Genomic DNA, 19020 nt, shown 5'->3' with positions numbered 1-19020 from the left:
TCCTGCCAGGGGTGGGACAGAAACAGGCCCCAGTGCCCATGGACACACCTGCTTCTCAACGCTCTCTGTGTCCGCTCCAGGTCTCCTGGCCATAACCCTGGGCCTCACCTAGCCCGTGTGCCCCAGCCTTGCTCTGACCTTCTACGTTCTCCAGAGCCCACTGCCTTTGCTAAAATCCTTCCCGTTGCCTCTAGGGCCTCAACTCAGAAGCCAGGAAAAGACTCATTTTCTCAGTCATTCTGCTTCCTTTTCTCTTCTCTGCGGCAGAAGATGCCACATGCTACACCTGCTGGAATAGGGACAGGACCATGGGACACAAACAAATACAAGATTTGAAGGGGAAAAAAACTACCGTTAACAGTTCAAAATATGGTCTAAGCCCAGTGGCGGTGTGCTCATCGCAGAGTCAAATTTCTTGATTTTATTGACTATAAATCGCGCCAGCAGGTGTTGTGATAAACCAGCCTGGAGACAGAGTGCTTGAGTTTGAATCCGGCTCTCCCACTTACTTGCTGTGTGACCTGGTTCAAGTTACCTACCCTTTCTGTGCCTCGTTTTCCTCGTGCGTGAAATGGGAATAATAACAACTTTATAGAGTTGTTCTGAGGATTAAATAAACGAATGTATGGAAAGGCCAGGGAACAGCAACTGCACACAATAGGTGCCCAGTAAACATTAGCTGTTGTCATCGGGCATCAGGTCCCTGGGCTCAGTGAGAACCTGGGACACCTGCTCGGGAAGATGATGCACAGCCTGGCCGAGGTTTGGGAGGATGTCCTGATACTGTCTGGCTTGGTGCCTCCCCACCCTCCGCGTTTATCTCTAATCACTGTCATCAGGAGATTAAGCTGCCACTGTGTTTGGTCGTGTAACAGGCACTGTGGTTTGGCATGGAAAGTACAGTCCCTCCGGGGACACATAACTTCACATTCACCAGCATCACATGAAGGAAGATGAAGTATTTATAATAAGAATCAAATTGATTTGCTTTCCAGAAGCACAAGCCATAGAATATCAAATAGAACGAAGATGAGTGGAAAGAAGCTGTGTGGCAGAGCCAGCCGGTACTGGGAGGTCGTCCGCTCGGTTCTTCCCGTGGTAAAGAACACGAGGCCTGGGGTGGGAGAAGTGGGAGGGATTTGCCCCGATTCCACCGGCTGGTAGCAGAGCTCGACCTCGGACCAGGTGGTCTGCTTCCCAGTATGCCTCTGACTTCATCCAGCCACCTCGGGTCTCCAGGATGCTCCAGCAAAGCCACGTCCACCCCTTCTTGGGCAGGCCGTTCCTCTCAATCCCTTTGTGCTTCTGTTTCCTGACAAACTGGGTGTAAAGAAACTCCGAGGTCCACTTGCCTGCCTGCCTCAGAGCCTAGGGCCAGTCTCAGCTCAACTCAGGGACCCTGGGCCCGGGGCAACTCATTTCATTTCTCTAAGCGTTCAATGGTTTCCCTTTTGAAAATGCGTAATGCAGCCTGACCTGCTGACTTCAAAGCGGAGTGAGGACCAGCATGTGACAGTGCACGCCAAGCACTCAGCGTTTGAGTGGACATAAATGAGAAGCAGGCCGAGTTGACCCCTCGCTCGACTGAGTTGACTCCACCATGCCTTTGAGATGTTAGCAATCAGTATGCAGCGGACAGCTGAAGCCTATTCTAAAAGCCTTGAGGACGTGTATCCGGGTCACCCCAAACCACGACGACGTCCACAGTTCCTGCCCCTGTGGGAGGAACAACTGATGGCAGTCACCAAACAAAGACGAGCCTTGGGGGCCTCTGCCCAACCCCCTCCTTCTGGCGTGTTCCCCCAACCGTGCATGCTTTGCTGTCACTGTCTCTTAACTAGAGACCACTAGATGAGGCTGGATCCTCTCCAGAAGGTTCTGGTTTAGTCTTTTAGGAAGTGGGCCCCTGGCTCCTTGTTTCTGAAAAATCTATGTGCCGCTTTCGAATACCTCCATGCCCACCCCAGGCCCGCAGGACCCGCCATGGCATCTGGGGCCCCCCACGCTGCACCCGCGTCTCCCTCTCATCAGACTGACCCCCGAATTGCACTTCGATCGTCGCTTTAGAGTTTGGGGCTGTGAAATCCAAGCTCGGAGGTAGGTTCAATCATTTCTTCAGGGGCACTTTTGAGGTCCCCTGAGCTTCCGTGTCCCAAGGAGTCACGAAAGAGGGACTGAGCCCTAGCCCTCATGTAGATAGAAGGACTACACTTATTAAGAAAACAAACAGCTTAGAGTGTTTTATTTTTTCTGATCCCAAAAGTAATACACGCTCATTGTTGCAATCTTGGAAAATACAGCAAAGGACAAAGTCAAAAGTCAAAATCATTTGTGATCTCAGATCACCACTTTGGTATATTTCCTCAGCTATTTTATTTTTTAAAGCAGACATGTGTATATGCATTTTATATATTTCAGTGGTGTGCTGGTAAACTAGCTCTCAAAAAAAAGAAAAATCCCTGGTTTGTAACATTCGCTGATCTCCATCTTGTCAATACTCCCACCACGGCTGACATTGAGCAACCAATAATTTAACAGCCGACTTTCAAAATTCCTGAAGATGTAACAATTGGCTCTCGAGGGCCAGTATGAATGAGCGCCAGCACGCCACTGTGGGACCGTGTGGGATGGAGCTGTGCACCCTAATTTCTTCCATTTAATGTTGTGTTAGGAACAAGTTTGCAACCAACACTGTACTAATTGATTCAGGCAGGGTCATCAATGGATGCACTGGATGAAAGCTTGTTGGAAACGGATATTCACGCTGTTTCAAGCTATCACCTAACAGCTTACTTATTACTTGGAAGGGCATCAAAGTACCTTTCTGGAGGAAAGGTCTGGCCATAATCACGTTAGATAGGGGATCGAATATATTGTCCCCAATAATGGAACAACTCCACATGCTGGGCCTCTTGGCGCATACAAGGGGGAGAACACAACATTGCCTGGGTAGTATTTTTGTCAAAAAGGTCTAACCTCAACAGAATCATGAAGAATCCATGACGCATCCAGATTGTGGGATTTTTGACAAAACAAGCCTGAACTCTTAAAAAAAAAAAGTCAATGTCATGCAAGAAAAAAGAAAAGGGCTCGGGACAGCTGTGGATTACAAGGAGACTAAAGAGACATGACGACAAAATGCAACACCTGGTTCTTGGTTGGATACTGGATTTTTAAAAAACAGCTAAAAGGACATTTTGGAGACAACTGGAGAAAGTCGAATAAGGACTCTGTATTGGGTCATGTCATTATGTCAGTCCTGACGACTTGGTGTGATAATGGTCGTATGGTTCGCGTGTGACGCAGGGCTAGTGCTTAGGTGGGGAGATGTGTGCTGCTGTGCCTAGGACTGAAATGACAATGTCTGCAGTCTACTTTCAAAGGATTCTGCAAAAAAATCTCAACACAACAGAACATACGCCCAATACGTGATGGCGGCCAGCAAGAGAGAGGGAATGTGGCAAATGTTAACAATAGGTGAATCTGGGTAAAGGATACATTGGCATTCGTTGTACGATTCAACTTCTCTGCTGGTTTAAAGGAATAAGAAGTTAGGGGAGAGCCAGCCCTGATGGCCTAGTGGTTAAAATTTGGCGCCTTCCGCTTTGGCGGCCCAGGTTCAGTTCCCAGGTGCAGAACCACACCACCCGTCCGTTAGTAGCCCAGCTGTGGCAGTGGCTCACACAGAAGAGCTAGAGTGACTTCCCACTAGGACATACAGCCATGCACTGGGGCTTTGGGGAGGAAAAAACAAGTTAGGGAAAATTATTATGATAGTTTTCTTCACAATATACAGTTATTTTAATGATGCATACTATCCCACCATAGAAATATGCTGAATTTGTTTAACCAAACCTACTACCAGATCACATATTCTTAGCTATACACTGTGAACATCCTTATGATTAAACATTGGCACACGTTCACGATTGTGTCATCTGGTGGACTCCCTGTCATATCATAGCATACCAAAGGGAAGGAATTTTTACACAGTTTTTAGGCTCTGTTGGAATGAATTCTCATGCTTGAAGCTTACAAGAGACTGACGTCACCTAGATGCAGGTTATTAGTGTGACGGAAGAAAACATCCCCGTGGGCTTCTCCAGAGGGTTGGGTGAAGGGTCAGGACGTGCTTCAGAGACACTGAGATGCTCTGCACAAGCAAATGTGGAGAGCAGAGGTTCTGGCAGCACATTAGAGGGGCCTGGGTAGCTTTGAACAGTAATATGTCCAGATCCTACCTCAATGTGGGTTGAACCAGTGTCCCTGAGGGTGGGACTCTGGCACTAATTTGCTTTACGAGCTTCCTAGGGGGTCATGAGGTGCAGCTGGTGTTGAGAGAGCCTGGTGTAGTAGGATCCAGAAGGAATGGTCCGGGAGTGGGGAGGAATCTAGGGTGGTGGGAGGGAGGCAAGAGAAGAAGTACTAGTCAGCCCTGAAAAAGGGCTGGAGAGAGAGAGAATGTAGAAGTCATTAGGAGGGACTAGGGAAAGTTAGGTTGGGTGGGATATGATATGGTGCGACTTTTTTCTCTCTCCTCAGGGACCTCTAATAAATTTATAATTTCTCTTCAATGCTTTTGTAGCTGGGATCTTTTTTGGGGGAGTGGGCATGGTTTCCAGACTTGTCTCAAAGGTGGGGACTGTGTGAGAGCCGAGGCGGTCTGTAGAGGACTGTGCCCACTCCAGTTACGTTAATTCACAGTGGAGGCGAGCATTGACAGGGCTGCAAAGGACAGCGTCATCGTCTGTCTTGCCGCCCGCCCATTGGGGCACAAGTCCATGAGCTGGCTCTGCCAGGTCACTCGTTTCTCCTCCTGGCCACCCCATTGTGGAGGTCACAGAATTATAATAACTCTGTTATTTTGTTATTAGATTTAAGAGACACTCAGAGTCTCTTGATTTGATGAGCACACACCAGTTTCTGAGGTTGTATCGATTTGAAGCCAATCAAGATAATTCAAACCACAACAGAAATCTCTCTTCCAGAAGGCTCGTTTTAATCTTTTTTTCCTCCTAAAAGGGCATATTTGCTCCTTGTTACGTCTTCTTTATTGTGTAAGAGATAGATGGGCTTCCTATTCTGAAGATATACCTTGGAATTTTAAGCACTCATTAGTTTTGATAGTTCTGCAGCTTCATTTTGCATCTGCATCAGAAAATTTAATACCTCATTTCTCCATAAAGAGAAGGTGAGTAATAGTGGTTTATTTGTGCTTTTTTTTGTGTGGCCATAATTGCCTTTTTAGGACAGCAGCCGTCACCCAAAATAAGACTTGTAACTTTAACAAAAGCAGCAATTGCATTTTGTGTCTTTCCTTCCATAAAAGCACATACTTCTTTTTTAATAACAACATATAGATGAAAGCTGAAATGTATAGTTTTTAGAAATAAAAGTTAGATCACTTCAGCTAGGACCACTTACGAAACAAAATGTTGCATTCTGTGGTCACCTGTCTTCCTCTTCCTATTTGTTCACAGATGAAAAGAGAAAGTTGAAATGCATTTTTCCACCTTATCAATTCTTAGGCAACTTGTCATCTTGGAATTGATTAGAGCAAAGAGAAAATACCATTAAAAAAAAAAAACATAGACAGGATGTTCCCACTCTAAAAGAATTTTGAAGACTGCTTGCCATTAAAATTCCATGAGTCTAGGTTGGAGTCACACACTCAAATGCCCACAGGGACTGTTCAAGAAAAACAACTGAATAATCTTGATATTAAGTGAACCCTGGAACTCTTAGTGTTAGAGGAGCAACAGGGAGTGCTGGAGACTATGGAAAACTGGAAAGGTTCAGCTGTGTCTGAAGGGGAAGTCACTTCTCAGCTTCAGCATAGTATCTTTTTTTTTTTAATGAGAAGCCAGAAATTTATATATATATATATGTTTTAGTGTGTGTGTGAGGAAGATTGGCCCTGAGCTAACATCTTTGCTAATTTTCCTATATTTCATATGGCACACTGCCACAGCATGGCTTGATGAGCACTGTGTAGATCCATGCCTGGGATCCAAACCCACGAACCCCAGGCCACATGAACTTAACCACTACATCATCGGGCTGGCCCCAGAAATCTATATTTTTATGTTAAGTTTCTCAATTCTTAAATGTTGGTCTATAATTCAGTAGTATGTGGGTCAAGCAAAAGTATTTCGTGGGCAAGGTTTAGCTCTCAAGTTGACAGCCTGAGACATCTTATCAGGTCAGGAAAGCTGAAGAAGAGTGTTGGCGGAAGAGAGAGAATGCACAAGGTGTTCTGGAGGAAGAGCCGGAGGAAGACCAGGAGGAAGACCCGGAGGAAGAGCTGGAGGAAGACCAGGAGGAAGAGCGGGAGGAAGAGCTGGAGGGCAAAGTGCAAGGAAAGGAGGAGTCTGAAGGCCTGGGAGGACTCAGGATTGTGGACCCAAGTAGAGCCTGCTTTGGTGAAAGGAATGTGTATGTCTATGGTGGGTGAAGCAGGGGGCAGACGGGCGACCAGCAGAAAATGAGTTGTGTTTTAACAAGTTGCACGTGAGGTCGTGACTGAGCATAGCCAAGAGGAAAGGACAAGGAGGCTGTGATTAACCTTGAACTCAGTATGCGTCTGCAGCATCGCACAGCTGCAGTGTTATCTGATCCGAGTTCGAGTCTGGCATCATCATGGAGGCAATTGTCTGTACTTTGTCCTACTCTGCACTTATCAGAGGATCGTACTCTCCTTTGTGTGTCGCTTAATGAACAAACAAACACTCTTTTTCTCTTAAATTACAAAAGTAATATATTTTCATTGCAGAAAAATGGAAAATGCTGAAATTGAGAAAAGGAAAAATCGCCTATAATCCTACCACCTAGAATAACAATTAATGGCTTCCTGTATATCCTTCTGGTCTTTTAAAAATAAATATATACTTAAATATTTTACAGAATTGGAATCGTAATTACTACATGTTGTAAATACTACATTGCAGTCTGTTTTTTTCCGTATGAAATATCTTGAACATCTTCCCATATCAATGAAATAATCTGCTGCAACGTGATTTTCAGAGGCCATTTAGCATTTATTCCATTTGATGGAGGCATCAGAAATTACAGCTAATAGTTTGTTGTTGGACACATGCTGCTCCTCCATTATAAACAATGTCATCTTTAACGGTAAATCTCTGCACATATTTTTGGTTTTATTCTTAGGATAAACTCACATAAGTGGAATCATACTGTATTTGTCCTTCAGTGACTGGCTTATTTCCATTAGTGTAATATCCTCAAGATCCATCCATGTTCTAGCATATTACAGAACTTTTTCTTTTTTATGACTGGATAATATTCCAATGTACGTGTATACCACATTTTCTTTATACATTCATCCCTCAGTGGACATTTAGGTTGTTTCCATGTCTTGGCTATTGCAAATAATGCTGCAGGGAACATGGGGGTGCAAATATCTTTTCAGGATCCTGATTTCAATTCTTTTGGGTAAATACCCAGAAGTTGGACTGCTGAATCATATGGTAATTCTATTTTGAATTTTTTGAGGAACCGCCATACTGGTTTCCATAGCAGCTGCACTATTTTACATTCTTATCAGCAGTGCACAAGGGTTTCAGTTTCTCCACATCCTTACCAACACTTGTGATTTTCTGGGTTTTTTTTTTTTTTTTTGATAACAGTTATCGTAACAGGTGTGAGGTGATATCTCATTGTGTGTTTGATTTGCATTTCCCTGATGATTCACGATGTTGAGAAACTTTTCACGTGCTTGTTGGCCGTTTGTGTGTCTTTGGAGAAATGTCTGTTCAAGTCCTTTGCCCATTTTTTAATTGGGTTATCTGTTTTTTTGTTATTGAGTTGTAGGAATTCCTAATATATTCTGGATATTAACCCTTTATCAGATATATGGTTCGCAAATATTTTCTCCTGTTTTGTAGGTCGCCTTTTCACTCTGTTGATGGTTTCCTTTGCTGTGCAGAAGCTCTTTAGTTTGGTGTAGTCCCAGTTGTCTATTTTTGCTTTTTTTTGCCTGTGCTTGTGGCATCACATCCAAGAAATCATTGCCAAGACCAATGTCATGAAGCTCATCCTCTATGTTTTCTCTAGGTGTTTTACGATTTCAGGGCTTACATTTAAGTCTTTAATTCGAGTTGATTTTTATGTATTGTGTAAGATAAGGGTCCAATTTCATTCTTTCACATGTGGACATCCAGTTTTCCCAGCACCATTTGTTGAAAAGACTGTCTTCCCCATTGTGTGTGTTGTTGTGTTTTTTTTTTTTTTTTTAGGAAGATTAGCCCTGAGCTAACATCTGCTGCCAACCCTCCTCTTTTTTGCTGAGGAAGACTGGCCCTGAGCTAACATCCATGCCCATCTTCCTCTACTTTACATGTGAGACGCCTACCACAGCATCGCTCGCCAAGCACTGCCATGTCCGCACCTGGGATCTGAACCGGCAAACCCCGGGCCGCCGAAGCTGAATGTGCGAACTTAACCACTGCACCAATGGGCCAGCCCCTCCCCACTGTGTATTTTTTACAGCCTTGTTGAAGATCAGTTGACAGTATATGCATGGGTTTGTTTCTGGCCTCTCTATTCTATTCCATTGGTTTATTGTCTGTCTTTGCCAGTACCATACTGTTTTGATTACTGTAGCTTTGTAACGTGTTTTGAAATCAGACATATGAGGCCTCCAGCTTTGTTTTTCTTTCTCAAGATTGTTTTGGCTGTTTGGATTTCCTTGTGGTTCCATATGAATTTTAGGATTGCTTTTTCTATTTCTGCAAAATAGAATCCCAAAGCCATTGGGACTTTGATAGAAATTGCATGAATCTGTAGATTGCTTTGGGTAATATGGACATTTAACAATATTAAGTCTTTCAATCCATGAACATGGGATGTCTTTCCATTTATTTGCGTCTTCCTTAATTTCTTTCAGCAATATTTGTAGTTTCCAGTGTACAGGTCTTTCACCTCCTTGATTAAATTTATTCCTAAGTGTTTTATTCTTTGTGATGCTGTTGTAAATGAGATTGTTTCCTTAATTTCCATTTTGGATTGTTCATTGTTTCTGGCACCGTATTTGAAGCAATATATACACAGACTAAAATGCCTCCGGAAGAGATTGATAATGGTGGGAAGACCAGAAACTTTGCTTTATGAAAGAAAGTTTGAGAAACATGCTGGTAACTAGCCTGGAATGGAGAACACCAGGGCTGACACCATCACCGACTTCAAAGCCAGTCACTACCGAAAGGCATGCTGGGCTTTTCTCTGATGATGGAAGCTCTCCAACTTTGAATAGAGGCATCATTAAAGTGACATGCTTCTATATTCATCAAGACACTCGTCATACAATTGGTTAGGAGCCTGGTATTGAGATTCATTAGACTTATGAGTGAATTCTAACTGGGCCACTTAGCTGTGTGACCTGGGGCAGGTTATTTAAGCTCTCTAAATCTGAATTTTTTCACTTATCAAGTGGGAAAAATTATGGTATCTCCCTGATAATAATTCTATAAGATGGATGCATAGCATAGTAGCTCATAATTCTGAAGACTTAGCGTCTTCTCTGCTCTTTGGTTATTTCAGTGAATATTACCGAGAATTTTAGCGAGTATTATTGAGAGCACACAGCAATGTGCCTAGTGCCGTGTCCTCAAGAGGATTCCAGAGAGACAAAGATATGACCTCACCCTTGGGGGGACTAGAGAGACACAAGAGGGAAGGACGTGGACTTGACACTGAGAGATGGGAAGGGGAGCATTTTCCAGAAAATAAAGAATGGGGCACAAAAATGTGTGTAAATAGACAAACGGTGTACACAGCAAACAAATATACTTGTGAATGAATAATAAATAGAAAGGGAGGAAGTAAGAAAGAAAGCCACAAAATGCTCACATTTGGTTTGGTAATTTTTTCCTTCTGTTTTCCAAATTTTATGCAATATTAGTGTAACCATGTGAATTTTATTCTCAGCCACTGCTGAAGAGGACATAGGAAAAAAGAGGAAAGAATGAGGAGGGACGAGGAGACGTTGACATTTGGGTTACATTACATTTAAAAATAACTTTATTTTTCAGTACTATAGAGAAACCCATATTTGGCGACATGAGTAGATTTTAAGGACAAATTTAGCATGCTACAATCTTCAAATAACTTTTAATCCGTTAGTTGCATCAGTATTTTTGTAGCCAGTAAAATGGTGCTGATTTATGTCTGCTTTTAAAGAAGCCATTTAGAGAAATGTTGTTTCCAGTCATTGAAACAACAAGCTCGAGAATTTTTAGATTCACAAAAAGCTATTTTCTGAGGGTGGTTAGATTCTAAATGTGACCCTCGTGTAAAAATATAGAAATGTCAGCCGAGTCACAAAATAAAGCTAATAGGTCAAAGACCACATTCAAATGAAGCTTTTAATAAATATTTCAGTAAATGAAGAATTCACTTATTTGCTCAGCAGATAGTGACTGAGTGTCGTGGTTGGCGGTGTCTCCCGCTGTCTGCCAGGATTTCCCCGCTCAGTCTTGACAGACTTCACCCCTCTGTCCTCTGGAGAGATGAAGCACACTTCATTGTTACCAGGTCAGGGACGTTATAGAGGACATTCTTGCCATGGGTGAGAGCTTGGACCGGATGATGGCCAAGCTTCCGTGTTCCTGTGACATGGCGGCTGCCTCTCACCAATTCCATGGCATGGCTTCGTTTACAGCCAGTTGAGAAAGAATCATGCATTTCCAGAGTGGTTTTATTCTTATCCCCGAATGTCGTACTGTCGGTGTAATGCAGGAGTGGCAGCTATGCCCTAAGTGTACCACGGCCGACGTACAGCAGGTGGGCTCTCCACAGGGAGGCAGGCCTGAGAGATCATCACACCTGGCCATCCCAAAGGTCTTTGTTTTCACTCTCTCCTTTGATGAAAAAATGAGCCATTTATACCTATCTGAGAAAAAAAAAAAAAAAAAAGAACCATGAATTATGTCTGGCATCTATTGGTATTGATGGGGACTGGGTAGCCTTCTGCGAATGATCCCAAACCGTATCCGTACTTGGGGGTTCAGACACACAGGAATGGAGTGGAGAAGCCAACAGACACTTAATTGCAAGGGGGATGAATATTTGAGAGCCTGGAAGAGAATCCACCACAGGGAAAGGAGGACAAGCCTTGGTGAGACTGACTCAGCAATGAGGCTGAGGGTTGAAGGGGACCAGCGTTTCATTAGTCACAGTATTTGGCTGTGACTTGAACCCGCCTGAGCCCAGCCCCCCTGGAAGTGTATATGTGGCTTGGGGATGAAGGGGCTGCTCGTGTCTAACTCCTGGGGACCTGAACAGCTCTAACAGAGTGGACCACGGGGCAGGAGACAGGTGAGCTCTGGCACCTTGGAGGGGCAGTAGAGAGCACTGGGGTGTGGTTAGCACCGAAGACGAGTGGCCCAGGTGACTGGTGACAGTGGCAAAATGGTGAGCACAGTGTTGAGCACCTGGGGTGCGGAGCTGAGGTGTACGCGTCAGAGTTTTAATTTGCATCCCCCCATCTCCAGAGCAGTAGAGCATCTTCTCAAGTCTGTTAGTCATATTCCACCTTCCTTTTTGTTGCATTGGATCTTCATAGCCTTTGCTCATTCTTTACTATTGAGCTTGACTTTTGTTATATTTAAGAATTCTTTTATAAATTCTGGAGACTAACCTATTGCAGTTAAGTCTGCTGCAAATATCTTCTCCCAGCCTGTGGCTTGTCTTTCTCTTTAGCTTACAGGTGTCTTGTGGTGCAGGAAGTTTCATTTTAATATTATCAGTTTTATCAGCCGTTCACATTATGGTTTGCATGCCTTTTTACACCTTATTTAAGACATTCTTCCCAGCCCGGAGGGCGTAAATACGTTCTCCTATGTTTTCTTAAAATATTTTCAGAAATATGAATTCTTCTGTCACTAGTTACTGTTGCCCATTATGATGATTTTGAAATTCATCTGTGATGATGAGGGTAGCTGTGGTTCATTTATTTTTACTGGTCCACAGTATTCCACTGTATGAATAGATCACAATTTCTTTGTCCCTTCTATCAGTGGGCGCTTCATTTGTCTTCATTTTTTGGCTATTATTGCGAAGAGCATTCTCGTACCGTCTCTTGGACATATGGAGAAGTTTCTGAGGGTGGAATTATTGGGTCATAGGTAATGCACATCTTAAGCTTTTCTAGGTGAGAAAAACTGTTTTCCAAGTTGGTTGTATCAAGTTACGCTCTCTGCGTAAATGCAGAAGTGTTGACATGACCTCATGACATTGCCAACACTTATCTTTATGATTTCCTTCCTTCTCCTGCCTTTAGGTTTATTCTGTTTTTCCTTCTCAAATGTCTTGGGTACTTTGCTGATTAGTTTTCAGCATTTAGGGCTATAAAATTGTCCCTTTTCTGCTTTAGCTGCATCTTGTAAGATTTTTTAATGAAATTTTTTTTTACATAATCTCCAAAGTATAGAACTTGCCAGTAAAGTAGAAAAAAATTTGTCATGGAGTGTCAGAGCCTGATGGGGTAAGCTGCGTGCCTGTCCACCTAGGGGAGAGGCGGTGGCAGTGGCTGGAGACTGGTTTCAAGGGGGACGGGTAAGATGTGTTGCTCTATTAAGGAGAACAGGAGCCAGGCTTCTTGCTCTCAGAGAAGAGAGTTACACCTATGGACGGGGAGATAATTAGAATGAACTCTTGATGCTGGCTTGGAACTGGAGGCATTCGTGTGAGGTCTGTGGGTGTCCTCCTCACCCAGCTTGGTCTCTGGCACCTGGCAGGAGACTGCCCCTCTGTGTGGCTGCCCTCCTCGCCCTGTTGGGACGCTGGCACCTCCCACCAGGCGCCCTGCTTGGCCTGGAGGATGCCGTCCTCACTAGGTTTGGGCTTCAACACCCCACACCAGCCTGCTTCCTTGCACAGATGCCCTCCTCTCCCGGCAGGCTCTGACTCCCCACGCCAAGCCGCTGCCCTGCATGGACATGCTCCTCACTCCTCTTGGGCTGCGACACCCATTCCAGGTCACTCCTCTCAGTGGGCACCTAGGAATAGCTTGTTCTGTCCACCAAACGGCTTAGGACTGAGTGGGTCAGGAAGGGAAGGGAAGGAGAAAGGCATCCCATAAGTTTTGATAGATAAGATTTTCAATGTCATCCAGTTTGAAATAATCTCTCATTTCCAATTTTGGTTTTTCTGCAACCATGAATTATCTAGAAGTGTGTTTTAAAATTTCCAAAAATGTACAGTCCTATATTTAGTTATCTTTTGGTTCTTGATTTCTATCTTAATTGCACTGCATTCAGAGCATATAGTTTGTATGATACTGATTCTGGTTTTTATTATGAATTGCTTTGTGCTTAGTAAACAAGAAATTTTTACAAATGTGTTATGTGCTCTTGAAAGGTATTTCTAAGTGTTAGGCATGTGGTTCTATACATGTCCATAGATTAATCTTAATTGTATTATTCAAATATTCTAGCCTTCCTAAATTTTTGTCTGCTTGATCTATCAGTTTACTGCAAGAAGTGTAATAAAAATCTACCATTATCACTGAGGATTTATAAATTTCTCCGTGTAATTCTTTTGCTTTTTGTTTTGTATATTTTGTTACTAAATTTATTTTGTAACTACCATTGTCATAGCTCCCGGGTGAATTACTCCTTTTATAATTATGTAGTTATTGATATTCTCAATAACGCGTTTTCTCTTAAAGTTTCATATAGCCACGGCAGCTTTTTTTGGGGGGGGCGGGAATTAATATTTCTTGGTATATCTTTTTCAGTCTTATTCTCAACCTTTCTCTTTCGTGTTTTGACTGTTTCTCTTGTAAATATTACACATGTGGCTGTGGATTTATAAATTTCTCCTTGTAATTCTATCACTTTTTGATTTGTACACTTATTTTTTAAACCAAATATGGCAAACTTTTAAATGTCGAGTTTAGACTGTTACATTTGTAGTAAGTACTGAAATGGTTATTATTTTTACCATCGTTCTGTATGCTTCCTATTTATCCTGCTTTCCCTGTGCATCTTTACCCCCTTTTCTACTTTTTCTAACATTTTCATCTTATTTTTAAAGATTTCCCTGGGCATCATAAGCACTTAGTAAGAAACTAGAAACAAGAAAACCCTGTGCTATATGTTAGCAGGCATGGTCGTCTAATTGAAAATCTTGGTTTCTCTTTCTTTTAGCTCTCAGTTTCTGCATCTTCAGAACACTTCTTCAGGACCTATCAGAGCTCTTAAACTGAAAACATAGTTTTGTGTCTCACATTTGTCCCACTTCAGGGTCTATCATGACAATTTTTCTCATGCCCATGCCTTGTAATGTCTATATAATAGCCTATCGTTGGCCATGAGTGTGTTTCCAGTTGCTTTGTTACCACAAGCAATGCCGCAGTGAACATCTTTGTGCACGATTATAATTCCTCTCTTAGGATAAATTCCTTGCAATTGCTGATCCGGAGGAGGAACCATTTGAAAGGCCTTGCTTGGTGTTGCCTAGTTGCCTCCTGAAATGTCACGCTGCTTTGTGTGGACATTTTCCAGCAGAGTGTGAGAATGCCCGGAGAACATTGCGAGTGAGTCCCTTCTCAAGGTCACGTTGACCCCAGCGGGGTCAGGCTTCAGGCAGAGCCTCAGTCGGGTCCAGGGGAGAAGCAGGGGGAATGGGAGGCTGCTGCCACGGGTCCGGGCACTGGGTGGGTGTGGCCTAGGACGGGGACCTTGGGGTGAGAACCTAAGAGACTCTCTTGGGGTCCCCGCCGCCTTGTCCCTGCAGCGGGTTCAGCACACAGCCGCCCGGCTCAGAGAGTACACGACATCAGGGGTCTCAGGTGTGCGGGCCCTCATTCCTGAGGGCCATGAGAGACTGGGCGCTGGGCCCTGAAGGAGGACCCCCTGGACGCCCCGCTCCCCACGCCGTCGCATTGGAAGCACATTCCGGCCCTGCAGTGGGGGGAGCAGCCAAGAGGGCCCTGTGTGTGCCTCTGCGCCTGCCCCTGTGAACGGCAAGCTCGTGCTGGAATCGCCGCCGTCTGTTGACTCCGTGGATGCTGTGCGGAGGTCTGGGCGCTCCTCTCTCCCTCGAGCTTCTCTCCCGGGGAGAGCGAGGGAGCGGGAGAGGGGCCGAGGCTAGGCCGCCGCCCGCCGCCGCGCAGCCAAGCCCGGGCGGCCGCAGGAATCCGCCGGCAGCGGCCCCCGCCGCCCGCCGCACAAACGCGCCCTTGTTCGGCCGCCTCGGACGCGCGCCCCGGGCTCGGACCTCCCGGGCTCCCCCGCCGCCCGCGCGCGGACCCAGCGCCCGGCCGCGCCGGGAAGGGGACGTGCCGCCCGCCGCGGACTCCCGGTGCGCGGGCTGGGGACACGCTCTGCCAGCGCGCCTGGCGCCCCGCCTTGGGCTCTGCTTAGCCGTGGAAGGCCAGCCCCAGGCCCTGATGGCTTCACCTCCAGCCCGTGGGCTGCTCGAGCTCTTGTGGGTCGTGGGCATCCGCCACCTACAGAGGCGGTAAATGTGCCCTTGCCACGGGCACCCCTGCAGTGGGCATGGATGGGGGCGCTACGGTGGGGGTGGGACAGAGCTGGACGTGGCCGCCGGGTCCCTTCCCCTGTGCTGTTCTGACATAGTATCCCACTCTGAGCATGCGTGGGCCAGACTCATCCTCAGAGCTGGACCTGCCTACCTGCCCCTCCCCCCAACACGTGCTCCTCGCCCACCGCCCACCACGCACCCTGAGGAGTGGCCCCCTTTCCAAAGGCAGCGAGGCGCTCCTGAGCTGGGGGTCCCCTGACCCCCTGACCCTGCGTGGCCTTCCTTACTCTTGCACATCTCGTGAGGATGGGTACCCATCCCTCCACCCACTTCTCTACTTAGCATTCATTTATTGAGCGCCTGCTGTGTGCCAGACTGTTCCAAGCGCTGGGTAGGCATCAGAGAACAAGGCAGACCCAGTGTCTGCCCTGGGGCTGCCATGGCCTGACTCCAGAGCCTGTCCCTTCATGGCGTGACACTGACTTTGGCAGATCCCTCACCGCTGGCCTCAGCTTTGCCTACCTACAGACGCAACATAACGGTACACAGGACAGACTGCCAGACCTGAGCAGTCAGTCACTGAAGATCCCCTTATCGAAGACTGGCAAAGAGCCCGGCAGAGAAACAAAACAGAAAGAAATCCCAGGGAAGTGAGAAGAAATGTGCGTGAAACCGAGGCCCTCACACTCCATCAGCATTAAATTAAACCAGTGCCGACCTGCTATTTCTCACCAGGTCCTGTTCTCTTTACTCAGCAAGTTCCAGCAAGACCTCACGTTCACATCCAGGGGACAGGAAAGAAGAAGGCTGTGATTCTCCATGAGATGGGAAGGCTGACCCTGTTTGCTGAGTAGGCTGGGGTAGGGGGCTGTGAGGGTAGGATTGGCATGATCTAAACACAAGGGCATTGGTGACAAGACCGCAGGCCGAGTCTTCCTCCATCTATAAACTCTCCATTCTCACCTTGTTCCCCGATACCAGCTCTGTCCACATCTCTCCCCTGCTCACAGACCTTCAATGGCTCCCCATGACCACTGACTTAAGTAGAAACCCCCCACACGCCACAGCTGCAGCATGACCTCTGGTCTATCTTCCCAATCCCATCTCACATGACCTTTCACACCTGCCCCCCGCTCCAGCCAAACAGGACAACTTGTTGCTGCCTGTGCACCCCTCTGTCTTTGCTCTTGATAATCCTGGTGGCTGACACACTGTGTGCTGGGTCCTGAGCTTTCCTTATCCCAGTCCTACAGGGAGGAAGCATTATTCCCTGCCTTTGGACAGGTGATGAAACTGCCACTCAGGATAGCTCTTGACTATCCTTACTTGATAAGGTAAATGGCAATTTGAACACAGCCTCTCGGTCCCTAGAACCTAAACTCTTGACTGTTAGGTAGACCTTTGGTGGGGTGACGGTGCTGTGTCCTGTGTGGTCTCTAGTAAATTGACATCATGAAAACACTAGAAGGTTGGGGTGAGATAACCAAAAGCAAGAGATGAGACCCGCTGACCTGGATCTCTCAGGAAACCCCAGATTGTCTCCCGTTAGGTCTTTCTCTTTTCCCCCAGCACACACTCCTACCCCATATGCTCCCACCTGGCTCCATTGTGCCCCACCTTCTCCACCAGCTGCCAGGGAGCTGGCTCAATGGAGCACAGGTTTCCTGGGCGGGGACCAGCAGCACCAGCCCCTCCCAGGCTCCCAGCAGGCAGAGATGGAGCCGCGGTGCCGGAGAAGGGGTGCTGATCGCCGGGTTCTCTGGGGTCCTCACACTGCTCAGTTGGCGTTCTTGTTAGGATATCAGATAAGTGGATGCCATGACCCCTCCCGCAGAGGAAGGCACTGGGGAAGGGAGGGACCAGGAGCCCAGGTGCTGAGGCCACAAGGAAGGGGCCCCCCAACTTCCGGTGGAGACCAGCACCCCACCCGCAGAAGGAGGGAAGTGATGCGGTTTCGGTGTTCTTCCAAGGTCCCAGAGAGCCCCAAAGAGGGCCGAATGGGCAGTCCAAGAGAGCAGAGCGGGTCGTGGGCTGGTGGCAGGCCATCTGTTCCAGGCCTTTCCTGGGTTTTGCCCACTGCCCGTTAGGCCCAAAGGTCAGGCGAGGCAGTTGAAGAAAAAAACCCTCCCTGTGAAGTGTCTGGGAGGAGAGAATGGCCCCCTTTCAGCAGCGCCGCTTGGAGCCAGGACAGTATTCCCAGAGGGAGCCGGTCGGTGAATGGTCATCTGTCTGCCTGGATGGACCAGGGCCTGGTCTGCGAGGGAGGGGACCCTGATTCTGGTTTCTGTTTGCAAATTCAGGGGCTCTGGAGCACTTCAATAAATAAACACCTATTTATTGAGCTCCTACTGTGTGCACGGCACTGTGAGGGACACAAAGGAGCACAGATTTGAAAAAACCACAGATCAGAATTTATCCATGCAAATGAGTTTGCTCTCTGGGGAGGCTGGATACTCACATATCCAGGGAGGCAGCGGCTATTTGAGGAGCTCCTCCCAGCCCCTTCTCCAAACGATCTTGAATTTTCTCAGTGCGGATGGATGGTGTTTTAAAATTAAAAATAGCTAATAGTCCTTTGGGGCTCATTCATCCTTTGCCTACTATGAACCAGGCATTGTTCTTGTTGCTGGGGGATGAGACTCTCCTGGGAGGGTTCATGCTTTGGTAGGGGTGGTCAGAAGGTTCGGCAGCCCAGTGACCAGCTGGTTATCCTTCTAACAGCCCCCTGGCCCACCGGCTCTGGGAATGATCCCTGCCGTCAGAGAGCACAGCTCGGGCCTGGTGTAAGGTGCCCAGGGGTTAAGTACAATGACAGGCAGCCTGGAGGTGCTGGGGGAGCAAAGAGGAGAGAGCCCTCACCACACAGGGAGGGATGGGAAATCAGCCAGGCTGTCCCGGAAAGGATAGTAATTCCAGTGTTTACTGGGCACTCTTTATGCAGTAGGTCGGGTGCTAAGCACTTTACACGGATTAATTGTCTTGCTTTATCATCACAGCCTTTCCAGGGATATGATAGGACTCCCTGTCCACAGTTCACACATGATGAAACTGAGGCACAGACAGTTTAAGTAACTTGTCCAAGATCACACAGCAGGCAACCAGATTCAAACCCACTTGATCTGATCTCTGAGTTGACCTGTTTAACCTCCACACTGTGCTGCTTCTGGGGAGAAGGGGAGGAGGCAGATGGCTAATAAACCACCACCAAGTTTTAATGAGACTAGTTTTCTTGGCTCTGAAGACACTTCCTAATGAGGATTCACGAGCCATGGCAGTGCCACCAGGCGCAGAGCGTGGCCTACTGAGGGGGAGCAGCATCTAGAGTCTTGGAGGAACTCGGGCTTTGGGTGGCCCCACCCGGCTCTCCTTGTTCCTGCTGAGTGACCTTAGGCACTAACCTCTGGGCGTTGGTTCCCTCATCTATAAAATGGAGCTATTGACACCAGTTTGGCAGTGTTCTTATGAGGACTAAAAGGATCATTTACGGAGAGCGTGTTAGCAGAGTAACCACTC

The sequence above is a fragment of the Equus quagga genome, chromosome 2 (genome assembly GCF_021613505.1).
Source record: "Equus quagga isolate Etosha38 chromosome 2, UCLA_HA_Equagga_1.0, whole genome shotgun sequence".
Taxonomy (NCBI): Eukaryota; Metazoa; Chordata; class Mammalia; order Perissodactyla; family Equidae; genus Equus; species Equus quagga.
This window is presented reverse-complemented; position numbering follows the sequence as displayed.